The 17951-nt window shown below is 49.1% G+C and overlaps 1 protein-coding gene across 6 annotated transcripts in view; it reads right to left on the bottom strand.

The window, feature by feature from the left end:
• Window positions 1–17749, bottom strand: part of ZMAT4 (zinc finger matrin-type 4) — a 208860-nt gene extending 191111 nt beyond the window's left edge. For all 6 annotated transcript variants that reach the window (XR_006277146.1, XM_043503115.1, XM_043503108.1 and 3 more), the window contains exon 1: window positions 17451–17749. The gene's annotated coding sequence lies outside the window, so the exon portion shown is untranslated. The remainder of the gene's footprint in view (window positions 1–17450) is intronic.
• Between the last annotated feature and the right edge of the window lie 202 nt (window positions 17750–17951).

Raw genomic sequence — 17951 nt, 5'->3', positions numbered from 1 at the left:
CCCACTGCTTCCCTGTTAGTGGCAGCTGCTGTCACACATCACCTGGACAGGATCAGTGGTCCTCCTGCAGAGCATGTCTGGCTGTGGGGTCTGCTCCATTGCTCCTGACCTGCCTCTGCTGAGCCTGCTTCTCTGTAACAATTGCTCTTTTCTCCTCACTCGCTGTCACTGGGTTGTCCAGGGCCACACCCCTCCTTTGGGAGAGAGATGCTGGGTATGTCTACACTGCAACGTGAGCCCACACTTGCGTCTACACTGCAATTGCACTAACCCAGGGCTCGGACCCAGGTCCCAGGACTCTGCAGGGTCACTGGCCGAGAGTCTCCAGGGTTCGCAACGGACAGCGAACCCATCAAGCTTTTTGCAAGTGAGCTGCTTCCTGGTACCATGCAGGGCAGGCAGTAAACTTTTCCCGCAGTGCACCAGGTCCTATGGCTACAGCGGCCACATTCCAGGGCAGGGGAGCACTTGGGACTCAAGACATGGTTACTTTGACTCAGGTCTGGGCACTTCAGTGTGGACACCAGAGCCCTAGGGCCAAGCATGGGTTAGAAATGTCTTAACGTGGGGTTAAAATACAATGTAGACACTAAAACCCAGGGTTCCCTAATGCAGGCCAGCTGGCTCCAGTCCCAGTAACTCCAGGCTTACACTAGCCATACCCGCTGAGTGCTGCCAGAGCCCTGTTACTCATGGTTACCTCACACAGGCCAGGCACCTCCAGCATTTCCTCAGCAGGCACCCTGGGCTTTTATCAAGAGTGATCTCTGGTGTCCAGCTCCAAGACAAGCAGTACTTGTGGCACCTTAGAGACTAACAAATTTATTTGAGCATAAGCTTTCATGAGCTACAGCTCACTTCAGCTGTAGCTCACTATAGCTTATGCTCAAATAAATTTGTTAGTCTCTAAGGTGCCACAAGTCCTCCTTTTCTTTTTTGTGAATACAGTAACACAGCTGCTACTCTGAAACCAGCTCCAAGACAACAGCTGTAGACAGAGCAAGGGGGGAGGGGAGCTGGGAAGGGGGTTTGGTTCGCTAATGGCCTGTTGCTACCTGCAGCATGTTCTATAGATAACTCGTATCCCCCCCCTCCCCGCGCTGCTACCGCTGCTCATGTGCTGTGTTCGGTGCACGGACCAGCACACACTACAGTCCCAGCCACTCAAAAATCATGAGTCAGGTCCCCCAAAAAATCACACCCTGGTTTAAAACAAATTGATCTTTTCATTCGTCTACTAGTGTCTGAGCCTTTCAGGGTCAAGTTTTCCAACTTCTCTCCACAGCCACGCGGGCGAGAGACTTACTTTTGGTTTTAAATGAGAGCCTGATACAATCACATGACTCCAGCAGCTGGGACTTTAAGAAACATGACACGCTCGTAATGAAATTATGAGAGGCTGGCAACACTGCTACTGTCACTCACACACAGAATCCTATGGCTGTTACTACCCCTTCTGTGGAGTATTCCTGGGGTAGAGATGGCCTGGAAAATATGCAGAAATGTGTAGGGACTCACTGGCAGAATGGGCTAGTTTTAAAATGCATTAAGTAGCATGACCTGCCTCTAAAATGCAGACTCAGTGCCCTGCGGGAAGGGTGGCCATTCCATTACCGCCTGTTTGCAGACTGGGCACTGCCATCGCTATGTGCTGATGCTGACCCCCTCCTCCCATGTGGCACTCAGAACAGCAGCTGGCTAATGCCGGGACTTGCTTCCATAAGCACCGCCTTCAGAAGGGGGTGTTTCCAGACACCAGCATCATGGTCAGTAACCCGGTTGGCACAGGTAGCAAACATCAACTCTAGGTGGCATGTGCTTTAAGAGTGTGTACAAGCAAACCCTGGGGGTTGGAGGTCTTTACCCCAAGCTGTAAGAATCCCAGGCCAGTGACTCCCAAAGCTAAAATGCCAGAGCAAGGGGCAGAAAGGCAGGTGAGCTGCCTGCAGGTTGAGATGCTGACCTTTGAATGCCGTGCTGTCTATGCCAGCGCAGGGGACACTGCCAAATGCACCAGGCAGAAATATATTAAATTACCTCAATGGGAGGTTCAGCATGAACGAATCAGACAGCTACATTTGCATCCACCACAAGACTCAGTAAAGCCAGAAAAATCCATCGGGAAGGGGGAAAGAACTGCCCTGGCCAAGCCACAGGCTGACGTTGGGCCTGAGAGCTCCTGGATGGCCATGTTAGAAATGGAAAAAAATCTACCCAACTCTGGTGAGGGGTCTGTGTGCAGGCCATGCTCACCCGAAGCTGACTCTATGCACAACACCTGGAGGGAGCTTTTCCTGCCAAGTTTATAGCACAGCGATTTCAGGAAGCTGCAGAAAAGCTGCTCTCAAAGAGGGCCTGGGATGTTCAAGCCAGGCAGGCAATTTGCAGGGACACCAAAGGGACAGTTTGCAGAGTTGTCCCAGACCCATGTAATGTAATGATCTGTGCAAGGAGCTAGTCAAATTCCTGCAGCTCTGGTACCCGCATGGAACGGACACAGACTGCCGAATGGCAAGGCCCTTTGCTCCCCCAAAGCTGCATACCTCGGTGTGTTTCCAGGCTTCCCACTGGCCCATTTTTTATCCCCAGAGCCCCTTCCCTTTAATCTTCCCCAGGTTCTACAGGAAGCGGGCTGTCTTTTTTTAAAGGAGCTCAGTGTCACTCAATGGATTTTGCCCTGCAGGGCTGGAAACCACCTGTAGGAGAGGAGAGATTTTAAAAGGTCAGGGCAGTAAGGATTGATTTCACCATCATCCTAAAGAGGTGCCCAGGTTTGAACACAGGCCTTCTCTGCCTTGGCAAGCTATATGTGCCAATGGCACTGCAGGGCTTGGGTCAGCCAGCTAAAGATGATAATTCAAGGGCACAGAATGTGGCCCCCTAGCAAGTCACCTGCATCCTTCCTGAGGCAGAGCCCTGGTTCCAGGAGGAGCCTTTCTCCTTCATGCTTTACAAATGTCACAAGGCAGGGCTCTCCAGTCTAGCCTGGGGCAGGCCTGCCCAGAGACAGCAGGGATGGGTACAAGTCTGAGACACAAACAGGCTCTGGCGAGCGTCCCAGAGAGGGCCAGCAAACAGACTTGCAACTCCACCACTTTCTCCGGTTGGTCTGAGGGATGCTTTCGTCTCTAGTTCTGCAGCTGTGGTTAGATACTCAGGAACTTCCTCTGGGCCCTGGGGAGCCGCACTGCGCTCACAGGAGGCAGCAGGAGGCTGAGATTTTGTTCCTAACCCAAGAGCAGCAGCCCTGGCGGGTTTGCCCTGACGTGCATGGAGACGAGAAAAAGGTCAATGGGATGTCCTTGTTTTGTGGTTCTTCACTTGCCCATAACAAACAGGGGGCAGACTGTTGAGAGGCATTGTGTGCCTGGGGTGACATTCTTAACCCTTGGTCCACAGAAATTAACTGAAACTTATATATGGTGCCTTTATTCCTTAGGCTGTGGTATCACAGGAGCCTAAGGGGATTAGGAGCCCAGCTAAATTTTGTGCATCCTTGAAATTCCCAGTCTTGGTGCTTTAAGCTGACATATATGTTTTGTGCTTTTGTTATTATTATAGATTTCTCCCTATAACACAGCCCTAATGTAACAAACCACTCCTGAAAGGAAGGGACTTTTGTATGTCTGAGCTGTGAAAACTTTGGGGTAGGAGCCTGCAGCATGGCTGGGGGGCCCTGCTCTATGGTTTGGGGAACACTGTTACTGAGCTGGAGCCTGCGTTTTGCAGGGTTGCAGAGAACTTTTCTGAGGCTCTCCCTGGTGGCAGAGCAGCATTTGAGAGTATAATATGTTCTCTCTGGGCATGCAGCCTGCCGTGTCCTGTACTGGGTACAGCTCCCAAGGAGCATGCATGGCCAACTCAGCCTCTAGCTCAGACCTGTAGATCTCCTTTAACAAGGGTCTGGTATTTGCCAGAGATTTTCCTGGGGACAGCTGCCATTCACAGAAAGGTGAAAACTTGCTTGTCTCTCACCAACAGAAGTTGGTCCAATAGAAGATATGACCTCCCCTACCTTGAATCTCTCATATCCTGGGACCAACACACCTACAACACCACTGCACACATCAGGCAGTGACATTCCCAGAGCAAAGCACCGTCTGTGAGAACTCAAGATTCATGGGAATATATTTCTATGCCTAGTTTTCTCAGAAAGGAGAAATGCACATGCTGCCTCAGGCTCTGGCTAACATGTCCATTGCTCTTTTCAATTCCCCATTTTGCCCTATAAATAGCACTTGTCAGTTCTCTCAGCCCTTTCTTTGTGTCTAACTACTCCCTGGTGCTCCTTGGTCTAATTCTGCACATCCCAGGGCTCTATAATGCTTTGCTGGCCATTGAATCATGTTTCCTGCTTCCCTGGTCTTCTATCATTTCTATTCCAGATCCTCCTGCGAGGACCAAGGGACCATCATGCCGCCTTCTCCAGCTCCTCCAGCCACTGGCAGTGCCTCCTCCAGCTCTTCCATGCACCTCCCAGCCAGTCCTCTCAAGAGCCATGTTGTGTCTTGACACCTCCGGGGCTCCTTTTTGACTTGCGCGTGATATTTTGATTTAAAAACAAGAACCTAACATTAATGTGGCACACATTAAATGGATTAAAAGCTGGCTAACTGATAGGTCTCAAAATGTAACTGTGAATGGAGAATCATCACTGAGTGCGTGTGTTTCTAACCGGATCCTGCAGAGATTGGTTCTTGGCCCTACGCTATTTAACATTTTTATCAATGACCCGAAAGAAAACAAAATCATCCCCAATAAAGTTGGCAGATAACACAAAAATGGCAGAAGTGGTAAATAATGGTCACTGATTCAGAGTGATCTGAATCGCTTGGTAAGCTGGGCACAAGCTGGATGCAATAGTATGCATTTTAATATGGCTAAAAGTAAGTGTATCCATCTAGGAACAAAGAACGCAGGCCACCCTTACAGGAGGGGAGACACTGTCCTGGGAAGCAGGGACTTTGAAACAGATGTGGCAGCGTTGTGGTGGACAATCAGCTGACCACGAGCTCCCTGTGCAACACTGTGGCCCACAGAGCTAATGCAAGCTTGGGATGCATGAACTCGGGAATCTCACACAGGAGCAGAGAGGTGATTTTACCTCTGTATTTCCACCCTGGTGTGACTGCCGCTGGAATCCTGTGTCCGGTTCTGGTGCCCACAATGCAAGAAGGGTGTCGATAAACTGGAGAGGGTTCAGCAAAGAGCCACGATAATTACTAAAAGATTAGAAAACTTGCCTTCTAGTGATAAAGCCATGGAGCTCAATCTATGTAGCATAACATGTTAAGGGGTGATGATCACTGTTTACAAGCATCTATATGGGAAATGAATATTTGGTAATGGACTCTTCACTCTAGCAGAGAAAGGTGTAACCCAACCAATGGCTGGAAGCTGAAATTAGACAAATTCAGACTGGACACAAGGTGTACATTTTTAAACAGTGAGTAATTAACCATTGGCACAGTTTACTAAGGGTTGTGTGGATTCTCCATTGCTGGAGTTTTTTAAAATCAAGATTGGAAGTTTTTCTAAACTATCTGCCCTAGGAATTATTTCAGGAAGTTCTCTGGCCTGTGTTCTACAGGAGGTCAGGCGAGATGATCACAGTGGTCCCTTCTGGCCTTGGAATCTATGAGTCTATCCCTCTGCAGCTCCCCAGTTCCCTTGAACAACATTTATACACTAGTACATGGGGGATAATCAGGGTCATGGCCCTGCTGTGCTGGGAGCTGCGCGAACACCTAGGGAGACAGTCCCAGTCCCAAAGACAGGTTTCAGAGTAGCAGCCGTGTTAGTCTGTATTCGCAAAAAGAAAAGGAGTACTTGTGGCACCTTAGAGACTAACAAATTTATTAGAGCATAAGCTTTCATGAGCTACAGCTCACTTCATCGGATGCATTTGGTGGAAAAAACCACCAAAGTCCCAAAAAAAGTCCCAAAGAGATTGCCCTGTAAGAAGACAATGGGCAAACAAAAGGAGAGAGGCACAGTTAAATTGGTGGGTGAGAAATGGAGACATTTCCTTGTATTTGTCAGGGTTATTGTGTTCAGAAACGACTAAACAGATTGTACAAAGTCATGTTTGCTCCTGGTGGATGCGAAAATACATTTGTTCCAGAAACTGTCTCCTGCCTTTTCTTGCAGACCCATGATTAAATTCTGCTAGCCCTATTCCAGTGGCCTTGGGCTTTAGTCCCTAAAGCAGCAGACCAAAATCAAGCCACAGAAAAAGAAAAGGTAGAACACACATTGCTCAGAGCCCGAGCCCTCCATAAGGGAACAGAACTACCAGTCACTGTCTAATGATTCCAAGGAAGTCCCAACTGAAATTACCAAAGAAAAAGATCAATAAGTACCCCTTTGCTTTTCTACTTTTTGCTACTTGACTCCGTTATAGGAAGCTGGCTGATTGACTGAGAGTCATGCATACTCAGAGACTTCTTTCTGTATTTCTTGTAAGAGATGACATTACAATGTGTATTGAAAACAGCTCAGTGATGTTGAACAGAAGCAATTATGCCCAGCAAATCGCAAATCAATGTTATATAGAAGCTGGACACATTATATACAAGGAACTAGTGATTCCAGAAGCGCATGCTGTCATCTTGGTCCATGAGGATTTATGGCTCTAACTCTCTTTACGTCACAAAAAATATATTCCTTTGGAAATGGGTAATGAAGAGGGTTGTCAGGGTTACTGCTAGAAAGAACCTCCACTAGCTCATTGCCATATTATGCATGATAAGCTGCAATTTAAGAAGGTGAAAGGGGCACAATGGAGAGCAGGATTTTTATCAGTTTTCTTACACCAGGCTGTCATACTTTGCCAATGGGATCCAACCCCAGGGGCTTTCTGCAGTGCACAGAAGACTTGTCACAGTGTGGACTGATAGAGTCAGTCTGTGTTGCGAATTGTGGGGCCACTCCCTGCTGCCATCACAAAGCAATTACACAGACAGGCTAAGGAAAGGCTACCCAGCAGATGGGAGGGTGCTTCCCAGTGCAGGTAGATCGATGCTGGCCAATGTGATAAAAGTAACAGTGTAGCCGTGATGGCCCAGGCTGAGGCTAGCCACCACCCAAGTCCAATCCTTCCCCCTCCCCCCCCCCGGGTACAGTCTCAGCTGGCTAGCTTGAGACTCCACCTGAGCTGCTGTGGCCACACTGCTATTTTTAGCACTCTAGCTTGAGCGGAGCTAGTGGATGTAGGTCAACCCACGCTTGGAGACATACTCCTGGCTGTGTGTAGACAGACCCTTAATAGCCCCAGAGCAAAGCTGGAGAATGCCCATCCCTGCTCCCTTGGTAAAAAGCAATGTGTGAAGGCTCTCAGTTTTCCCCATAATTCATGTTGCCCTGTGGAAGGGTGTGTTGTCTGAGAGCAGGTCACAGACATGGCCAGAATGCATCACCGGCAAGGAGGCTGGCTCGATTGGCCACCAGATCAGAGGCTGGGACACACTGCCAGCTCCGGGCTTGAGCAGCCTCTCTCATGCATGTTAATACCGCAAGTAGTGGCTTCATGAAGACCAGCTGGAGGGAAGGCAGTTTTATGGCCGCAGACTTCGTTTCAGCAGAGAGGGGGAAAGGATATGAAGACCACACATGCTCTGAGCAACATTTCACTCCTACCACTTTTACAGGCAGATTCCACCATAAATCTCTCCCTCAAAAACCACCCTCATCTTAATAAATAAATGCCACTTAAGGGCCGCTGAATTTTCCTTTCCTCTGCGTGGTGTAGACTTCCCCACGCGCAGGTTGTAAATCTCCTTCCCAGGAGGGCAGCAGCCACCCCTTCCTCCACCCTTTCTCATCTGATCAATAATGGGAGTGTGGGAATGTATTGTGCACCTGGCCAGTTAGTACTGCTAACACTTACGAGGCATGCAGCAAGCAGGTGCTCTCCTGAGGCCCCAGGCACAGGGCTGAGCCGTGCTCCCATTAAAGTCAATAGGATTTTTACTAATGACCTCAGTAGCATCAGGATTAGCAGAGCTCAGAGCTCGCAGCACCATTAAACCCCACTGACTTCAGGATCAGGCCCACAATAAGGGGACATCTGTGCCATGACACCTCAGTTCTCTCCCGCACTGGCCCTTATCATGCAGACCAAAGCCCCCATCCAGTCCTGCCTAGGCCCCCTTGTCCCTAGCCTGAATCATCACCTGCTTTTCCAGGCCTGGATCTCCACCCAGAGAACCGCCAGCCATTCCCATGCTGGAGTTCGCCTGAGCCCACCCAGCGGCGTGCAAGGGGGATGAGTGCACGAGGCCAGGGAGTGACACGCTGGGAAATGCCAAACTCGTTATCGCTCCTGACCTCAAGAAGGAGATGAAGCTGGGCCAGAGCCGGAAAGCTGGAGCGTGGACCCAGGATACCGGCTCTGCCCGTTCGCTCACCATTCATGGCCACTTGGTGCCCAGCTCCTGGTGTGAGCCAGACCGAACTGGCAGAGCCATTCAGTGTGCCATTGAAACACTGATGAAGTCTCCCAACGGGTTAAGTGCTTGGCAAATAAAAGTGCTGCTTCCAAAGGTCTCCTCAGCTGTAGGAGCCACAACATCAGTCAAATGCCCGGGATGGAGCTGAGGGAGTCTGAAAAGCTATGGAGCTGCCACCTATTTTGCTAAAAGTGACAGGAGTCACCCAGGGCTGAGCCAGTGGATTGAATTACTCTGGATCCTGAGAGCCAGTTCTGACCCTTTGGGCCTGTGCTGATTGCTCAGGCATTGTGGGTAATATTTTGGTGATGCTCTGGAAGCAGGTGGACAGGGGAACGCACTTGACAGGCCTGTCATGGTGGTTAACTCATTTCAAATTGTTTGCTCCATTTACAGTTTCATACCCATCAAAGCCGAGAACTACCAAGACTCTAAAAATACCCCCCGTTTTGTGCAGACAGACAGGCACTGGCAGTCTCTTGGGAGTCCGTGCGCGAACTTCCGACCTGCTCCTCCATCCCACAAGCTCAGTAACGAGCACACTACCCTCTGCTCTTCCATTTGTGCTCCAAACTGCACCTGTTTTCAGCATGGATCTTTACCCCTGTCCTGGTGTAAATTGGCCCTATTCGCCCCTATCTTATACACAAATTTGACACCAGCTTCCATGAGACAGCCCCATCCATCGCCACAAGCAGCTCAGGCTGTGATCCGTTTCTGTTCAGAGGAGGTGGAAGATCCTCCAGTTCCCTGCTGGGTTGAGAGGATTCCTATGAGTGCCGATCCCTCACAACCCAGGCCCATTCTACTGCCACATGAACACACAGGAAGCATGTCTGTTGTGCGGACGGAGCAGAGACTACCCAGCCCCAGAGTTCACTGTATGAGTAACACTCTTTTGCAAGCTCTGTAGCCATTTCCTGGGGAAACCTGGGGAGCCTCAAAGGGCACATGGCCCTGTTAGATTCATCAGGAGACCCAGGTTCTGCTTTCATTTCAATACCAGTTGGATGATATAAGCCATAGCTGTATGTTTGGCTTCAAGAGCAGAGATTCCTGCCAGGAGATTCCACTGTGTTTTAGTGTAAACACTTTTCAGTGACAGATTCTATTAATGTTCCTGGCTAATAAATCCCAGGTGGAGGCAGCAAGGAGTTGTTGGTAAAATAATCAAACAGCTGGGAAAAGCTCAGAAGTGTCCTTAGGCTCTAGTCAGAGAAGCGAACCTGCATGACACCAGCCAGGAAGGAGGAGACGTTGGGGAATCAACAAATGAGCCAGACCCTGGCAAGTGGCGTCTGCTTTCTCCATTCACACCACATGTTGGCTTTGCAGGAAAACAGAGAGAGAGAGAGCACGCGTGCGCAATTTCCCCCACTGCCCCTTCTGTCTTCGAGTGAGTGACTCCTTAGGGGTCAGGTCCAACTGCTTGTGTCCATTGTCACCTCACTGAATACCCTCCACTGCTTTCTCTACCTAGCTTGGGAACTTCAGGGCTCCCCTTGGGCTGACCACTTGGTTTTCAACAGTGGTCAGCTCCTAGTCAGAGTCTGGGTCTCCATGTCAGATTTCCAGCCACCGAGCCCTTTGATGTCTCTCTGCCCTCATTACATCTGACTTCTGCAGCTTGTGGCCTTCTCTTCGCCTGTCCGTGCTGCTGTCCGGTGAGGTAGGGGGATGTAAGGTGCATGAAGTGGCTTAGTACACACAGCTCTGAGCTGCCCCTTAAGACACCATGCGTGACAGTGCTTTCCTGCCCCCTGAGCTGGCGTGTGTTAAGGATTTTCCCCAGGATAAGGAGTAGCTCTGTGCTAGGACTTCCCCATCCCCAACAATGCAGAAGGCACAGCACTGGGATCTCTATACCAAAACATCTCCCCAGAAACTCCACACAGCGACTTGATTTTTCTCTGGGCTTATGTGACCCGTGCTGAGCATTGACAGCTGGGCCCAGGCCTATAGGCTCCCACGCAGCATCCGCTTCACAAAAGAAGTGTATAATGACTACATTCATGGCACTGGGCATCCTGGTGCTAGCTTGTCCTGGGCTGTGCTGGTGGGAATCTTTCCCACAGCACGTGGCTCCCTTGAGGCTCTGGCAGAGTGATTTATCCTCGCTGAACTAGCTCCCCTTCTCCTCCAGACAAGGAAAGCTAAATTAAAGCTGAGAAGAGCTTCAGCCACTCTAGGTGTTCAAAACCTGCACTCCTTCCATCAGAACCAGCTAATGTCTCCTGCCTGCACTCTCCACAGCCAGTGCCCTGGAGAATAGCATCGCTGCTGAGTGTAATCTGGCTCCCTGGAATAACATCGAAGGAAGGGGCTGAGCTTCATTTATTTTACTTCTGTGAAATGTGCTGTGGACAAAAATTTCAGACTCGGACGTGTAAAAGCTCTGCACCTAAATGTGCTCTGCCTTTCAGAGGCACTGAGCACTCACCACAGCTGCCCAGCCCCCCTGAAAACCTGACTTCAGGCACCCAGATGCAAGTCTTCTGGCCAGGGCAAAGCACCAACCTGACACAAAACAACGACGTTTCTGAAAGTGTTAATTACCACACAGCAGAATCAACAAAAACCCCTGGTCCAGAGTGGATGATTGGATGTATGTCAATGGTGACCTGAGGGAAGAGCTCTCAGGTTGGAGGTTATCAGCACCACAGCAGTGAGGAGGTAAATATCACTGAAAAACAAATCCTAGATTGGACATCAGGAAAAACTTCCTGTCAGGGTGGTAAGCACTGGAATAAATTGCCTAGGGAGGTGGTGGAATCTCCATCATTGGAGATTTTTAAGAGCTGGTTGGACAAACACCTGTCTGGGAAGGTCTAGATAATACTTAGTTCTGCCTCAGTGCCGGGGACTGGACTAGACCATCTCTCAAGGTCCCTTCCAGTCCTTTGATTCTACTCTTTTCCCAGGGGATGGACTAGAGATGACGTAATGGGCTTTTCTTTTCTGACTCTGTGCTACTCGAGGGGAAGGGGGACAGCCTTTAATCACACAGGCAGTGCCATGTGAGGCCCCCCTTTAAAGCTCTCTGAAATAGAGAAGCACAGAAAGAGACACAAATATGGCAGCGTATGAATTCCCGTTAGCGTGGGTCCCATCCACAGAATGGAGCAGTCCCAGGGGCTGGTAATTCCAAAGCTTCCACTATAAAGAGTGGCATGACTGGCTATGGTAGAGTGCGGTAATCCAAAGAGTTCTAGAGAGGTCGATAGCTCCGGGGACAGCCAGGCCACAGCCCGATGGGAATTAACCACCCCACGTTCACTGTCCCTAATAGAAACAATAGTTCTTGGCCAATGCAAATCCATTTCATGCTCACCTAGTGCAGGAGAGAAGAGCCTCAGACACATCCAAGTGCTTCCACACTTTCCACAGCAAGGGAGGAAGGGTGGTTTTTGTGGTGAGGGTGCTGGACTGGGAATCAGGAGCTCTGGGCTGAATTCCTAGCTCAGCTACAGCCTCTGTAGGCAAGTCACAGGGGGCCAGATTTCGCAGGGCTTCCCACTCACAATTGGGTCCAGATTTTCCAAAGTGCTCAGTTCCCTGCAACTTCCATTGGGCTCCTTACTGCCAGCTCAGCACGCCAAACTCTGCTGATAATCTGCCTCTTAATCCCCTTATGCTTCATTTTCCCCATCTGTAAATGAGGCTAATAAAGTTTCCCTTCTCCCCCCATTTGTCCATGTTCCCTGTTAGATTGTTAACTGTTTGGGGGAAGGGACAGTCTCTTGCTACATGCGTGCGCCACACCTAGCACCACAGAGCCCCATTCTGGGTTGAGGTCACTAGGAGCTGCCATGATAAGAAGAATTCCTATCTGATCTCAAAGTCAGGTCAGAAGAGCAGCTGTTCCAGCTAGTTGAGTGTTGAACTTGTGCACAACTCCTTCCTACAACCTATTTTACCACATGCTCCACTGACAGCTTTTTCTTTTATTTTTTAATCTGTTTTATTTACTTATTTATTTTTGAAACTGGCCCTTTGTGCTTCGAGCACAGGACCCTTTCGGACTGAAATCTTGTGAGTTTGGAATAATTATTTTATCTGCTAGACTGTAAAGAACATTCGGTGGTTTTAAAGAGTTTTACCAAAGCTAAACAACATAAAAGCAACTTTAATCACAGAATAACGTTTAGTTGGGAATCCTGAGTGCAGACCCAATCAAGGCCTTTGAGGTGTGGTAGCTAGCAGGTAACCTTTCTGTACTGCAAAAAGAAAAGGAGTACTTGTGGCACCTTAGAGACTAACAAATTTATTAGAGCATAAGCTTTCGTGAGCTACAGCTCACTTCATCGGATGCATTACTGAAGTGAGCTGTAGCTCACGAAAGCTTATGCTCTAATAAATTTGTTAGTCTCTAAGGTGCCACAAGTACTCCTTTTCTTTTTGCGAATACAGACTAACACGGCTGCTACTCTGATTTCTGTACTGCATATCTCTGAGTTGTAATCATTCATCGTTCTGAATTATCAGTATCAATGGATAATCTGTACAGTGATTTCCCACGTCTGCCTGAATGCATTAAAGGTGGAGCTTCCACAGAAGGGCTCTGCTATTTCTCTGCTGGTTTTGATTTGGAGGTGCCATTTCAAACACATCAATCTCTACCTGTGTCAAAATCTTGGAGCTAGATTCTCTTCACTTCCACTGGTTTTACATGCATGCCACTCCATTGACTTCAGCAGGCACTGGAGCAATAGAGAGAAGCATTGAGTCTTTGGAGGCTTGAATAAGTCAAATGGTGACTTGGTAACCACCTTGCAAAAAACCTGACAATCCCACAGACCCAAACCCCTGCACAATGCTTTCCTTACGGGAAAGCAGAAATGGCTCACACTTTTAACCTGAAGGCACTTAACACTAAAACATGGCTTCATTCTGTGTGCAGAAAATGAAGAGGATAAGAATTAATCTGCCCCCATAGGACAGGCAGCTGCCCAGTGCTGTTAGAGGTCGTTGTTCATAGCAAGTCCCTGATTAAGGCTGCTCAAAAGTCACTGAAACCCATCCACAACATCTGGCTGTGGAAGTGTTTGTTAGGGTCTGTTTGGCAGTTTATTGTGTATTAAACAGGTAGCTCAGAGGGTGGGGTGCATCCTGGAGCTCCGTAGCTGCCAAGACTTCTGGCCCCAGTTTCAAATCTCTTGCCTAGTTTCTCTTTATTTGTATCCAGGAGACACAATTGTCCTTAGCCAACAGGTGAGCATGAATGGGCCATCTGGGGCTTTTATCAGTATATTGCAAGGCAGCAATCCTGGACTATACTGAAAACATACTCTAACCTCCAGTCACATTTGGTACCAGCCACTGGGCTGCTGGTGGCATCCAGCCAGGTAGTTTGGGAGAGACAACACTAAAGAAAAAGCAGGGGAGGGGGGATCCACACAACCTGATGGAAAAATGTCCCCTTCAGTTCTCTTATGGAATTAAACCACATGGATATGTTAAAAATATAGCAGAAAGAAACAACTCTCCGGCACATGTTTGAAAACAGAGTCTTATTTCAGAGATTTCAAAAATTAGTGGCTGAATGCTGAAACAATATAGCCCTTAGACAAGGGCATTTGGAAGTGATTAACGAGCATGAACTCAAACATTCAAAATAAAAGTTGTTACCAGCGTGAGGCACTCACTGGCAGGGACTGAAAATCGGAGCGAGTAAACAAATCGGTCCGCTGGGCAGAGAGAGACCGAGGTGGGAGGGCTGAGGTGCGTGAATGACATGAGAAAGCCCCCCACCCCCTGGCCTCAGTGCTCACAGTTGCCAGGAGACCCCCTTCCACAGTCCAAACAGAGTAAGGCTATGGCTGGGGGGCAGAGGGCGTTATCCACAGGGGACCTGGATCGAGCAGGCTACATTTGGCCCAGCAAGGGTGGATCTAGCTCTGCCACAGCCAGATATTTGCAGTGATCGTCCCAGTCCTGACACAGGGAGAGGAATCCAGTTGGGTCAGTGTCCACTTACAACAGACCCTTGCGCTCTCCTTCACTCCACATAGTGCAAGCGAGAGGGGGCTGCCCAGGAGTGGCAGGGGGCTCCCAATACTGCACGGGGTTGGTACGACCTTCACCAGCTGCTGTAAAATGGTTCTGAGCATGCAGAGCTTTTCACGCACATTGGGGCCAGGTGGCCCCAATCACCCGGTTCTATCTGAAGCCTTATGCCGCTCTCCTTGCCCCACCTCCCCCGACCACTGGCCCTTTCTCTTGACCCCCTTTCATTGTGCAGGGAGCTGCACACATATGTGTGAACAGACTCTCCCCTTCAGCCTCTGTGTAGCCCTGCAGAGAAGAGCATGGGGCCAGCTCTTCTCTTACTTAGATTAGGGTCTGAGGGAAGGAAGATCTAGTGGTTAGGGTGCTCCCCTAGGGTGCAGGAGACGTGAATTCAATTCTTTGCTCAGACACTGCTACCATGTAGGCCATAGAAGTACCTTAGATAGACAGTAAGTTGGGGTGACTCCACTGAAGTCAGCAGAATTGCACCAGCATAGGAACAGCATCAAAGGAGGATCTGCCCCACCCCGGGCATGGAGACCTCCTGGGGAATATCATCACCCCCCGAAAAGGCGCTATTACCTCAAGTGCATTCTTCTATTAGCATTGGTATGATAGAACCCAAAGGTCCCAACCCAGCTCAGTGCTCCATTATGTACTCAGAGAAGGTGAGAGACAGTCCATGCACTGAGGAGCTGAGTCTGAACAGAAAAAGATGGGAGACAAAAGGCGAAAAGCCAAGGTGACACAGCAGAGGTAGGAATTGAATTCAGGTCAAAGTCCCAGTTCATTGCCTTAACTATCCTACACAGACTCTCATTCTTCTCTTGCAATTTATTCTCACTGTCTTGTTTGCTCTTATCTGAACAGGTGATTTCAGACTTCTTCTGGAAAACAGGTTTGCTTAAGGAACATCAGCAAGAGCCTACAAGCCAGTTTTCAGAGTAGCAGCCGTGTTAGTCTGTATTCACAAAAAGAAAAAGGAGTACTTGTAGCACCTTCGAGACTAACAAATTTATTTGAGCAAATAAATTTGTTAGTATCTAAGGTGCCACAAGTACTACTTTTCTTTTTACAAGCCAGTGTGTGCAGTTCTAATGCTTATTCCAAAATGAAATCTTTCCCAGGTTACTGGCTGGGCTGACAAGTGCAAGACACTGTTACATTAAATATATCGTAAAACACTATAGGAAGTCACAAGCCACAGGGACACAAGCTGTCTTGACACCAGTCTTAACACTCCACCCTCACACACACACAGACCATTCAAGGTTATCACTAACTTGCACGCAAGCAGCCTTAACTCTGCCCCTGTTATAAACCACTTGACAGTTGCAAAGTGCAAATGGAGATTTATTACTATCTTTTTTAGAATGAGCTTTCTGTGTAAAACACCCTGTTCTCTGAGTGGGTGGATGGAAGAGATTTGAAACTCTCAAATATTTTCTGTGTTGAGAAAAAGGGGTGCACCAGATCAAGAGGTGGCATATTGACAATTAAACCCAACTAGCTGGAGACTAAGCACCAAATGAATGAATCGATCTTCTAGTTTCCAAATTCTCACTAAAGATTCTTCTCCAGCTTTAATGCCACAAATTAGACAACCGATTTCTTCCTTCAGTCAAAAGCCAAAGTGGGCAGAAAACAATGGAAGGTCTGGATTTAGCTATGGAGTCACTACCATGCCCTCTTAGTAGGTCATGCTGTTGAACTCTGAAGGGGATACTGGAAGCAGCTCTTAGGTCATACTCTCCTCCACACGACCCTAAAGGTGCCTTGTGAATGCTAGGCTGTGAGAAGCAGAGTGATGCTGGCAGGACACACTGGCACAGAAGCAGAGGCCTGGCAGGTCTCCTAGTGTGTTTAATAAAAGGGCATACGACCTCATTCTAGCGCTGCATCCTGCAGAAGACGAGTCAATGGGCGTTACCTGCATGGGGGGTGGGGAGAACAGGTCTCCGGGAGTCACAGCCCATAGCAGCAGGTTAGGGGTTGTTCAGCCATGTGGGGCTGGAGTTTTCAGGGAATTTGCACCTTCTCTTTCAACTATTTTCACATCTTTATGTGATAGTAAAAAATGAAAATCTGCCCTAAACGTGACTCGCTTGGTGCCCCAGGATAAGTCCTGCCAGCTGCACACAAAGGCCCAGAGGATGTGGTAAAGTGCCCCCGACCCTCTGAACACCACAGCGCCACGCTCTGTCTCTTGGGGACTTCACAGCTTTGCCGTGAGAACAGGGAAATGATTCACGTCTGCGTTGGTGGTATCAAGATCAAAGAACCCGCTAAGCCTCAGTGGAACAGAATTTTACATCTAAACCTGCCAGCTCTGAGCTTCTTTCAGCTGCTGGTTGTGCCCTGAAGCTCTGAACCGATAAGGGTTAGGAACGGCTCTCGGCTCTGGGAGCCAGCCTGAAGAGTGACTTATATCAGCCAATCGAACCGGGAGTGAGGCGAGCAATGCCGAAGGAAGGCATTAGAAAGCACTGCCTGGACAGGTACTATGAGAACAGCTCTCCTCCCCCCTCACCGGCAGTATTTCTTGCTATTGCAGCCTTAGCCGCCCCAATTCCGCCAATGCACCTCAGTTCCGAGATGCAGCCCCTCTGCAACTGCATCCCACCCTCATCCCCCAAGCTCTGAGCCTATGGCTCAGCCCCTGACCATTTCTCATCAGGAACATCCAGTGATCGCACTTAAACAGGAGATCAATTCCGATCACGGCCCTGTGAAATGCAGCCACAGGACCCACTCACGCCAACCGCTCTCCTGCTGGGTCAGCTTTAGGTTCTGACGAGCCTCTTGGACAAGAAACAAGGAAAATCCTCCAGCCAGCGCTGTACTTTTGTTTCCTTTCTCTCATCTCACCCCCCCCCAACCCATCATTACTCGGTTATTACAGGACTGCCAGCAACGAGAGAGACTATCCCTGCCCTAGAGAGCTTACCCGCTGCGTGTGTGAACCAGAGCCTGTTATGGATATAGCCTTACCCTGAAATCAAACTGCCACTCACTCTCATGGGGAAAGTTATGAGGAGCTGCTCTCCCAGATGACTGTCCCATGCTCCAGATGTATCCGTACGTAGATGAGCTCAACCAACACTCATGGTTATTCTGACTCACTGCTCTTGTCCAAGTCCCTCAGTAGACAGATGTTAGCAGCAGCAGCTGGGGAAGGTGAGCTCTGCGACTAGGCTTGGAAAGTGGGAACAATTTGGATACACAACCTGAGCTCAGGTGAAGTTTGTTAGAGAAGGGAGAGGGAGCAGCTCAGGCTACAAACACACATGGAAACGTCATGGCAGCTCCTTGAAAAAGAGGGTGCATTTCTTTTATATACATGAGCAGGCCAGAGCAGCAGCCTCAGCTGTAAGGGTGTATTTAGTCTGTTAATTAACTCACCCAGCACCCTTCCCCTAGGTGCCCCAGGCTGCTCAGTGGATCAGTGGCAGAGCTCAGAACAGCAGCACCCGAGAATCAGGCCCAGAGAGC

Source organism: Dermochelys coriacea, chromosome 26 (genome assembly GCF_009764565.3).
Source record: "Dermochelys coriacea isolate rDerCor1 chromosome 26, rDerCor1.pri.v4, whole genome shotgun sequence".
Classification (NCBI taxonomy): domain Eukaryota; kingdom Metazoa; phylum Chordata; order Testudines; family Dermochelyidae; genus Dermochelys; species Dermochelys coriacea.
This window is presented reverse-complemented; position numbering and strand designations above follow the sequence as displayed.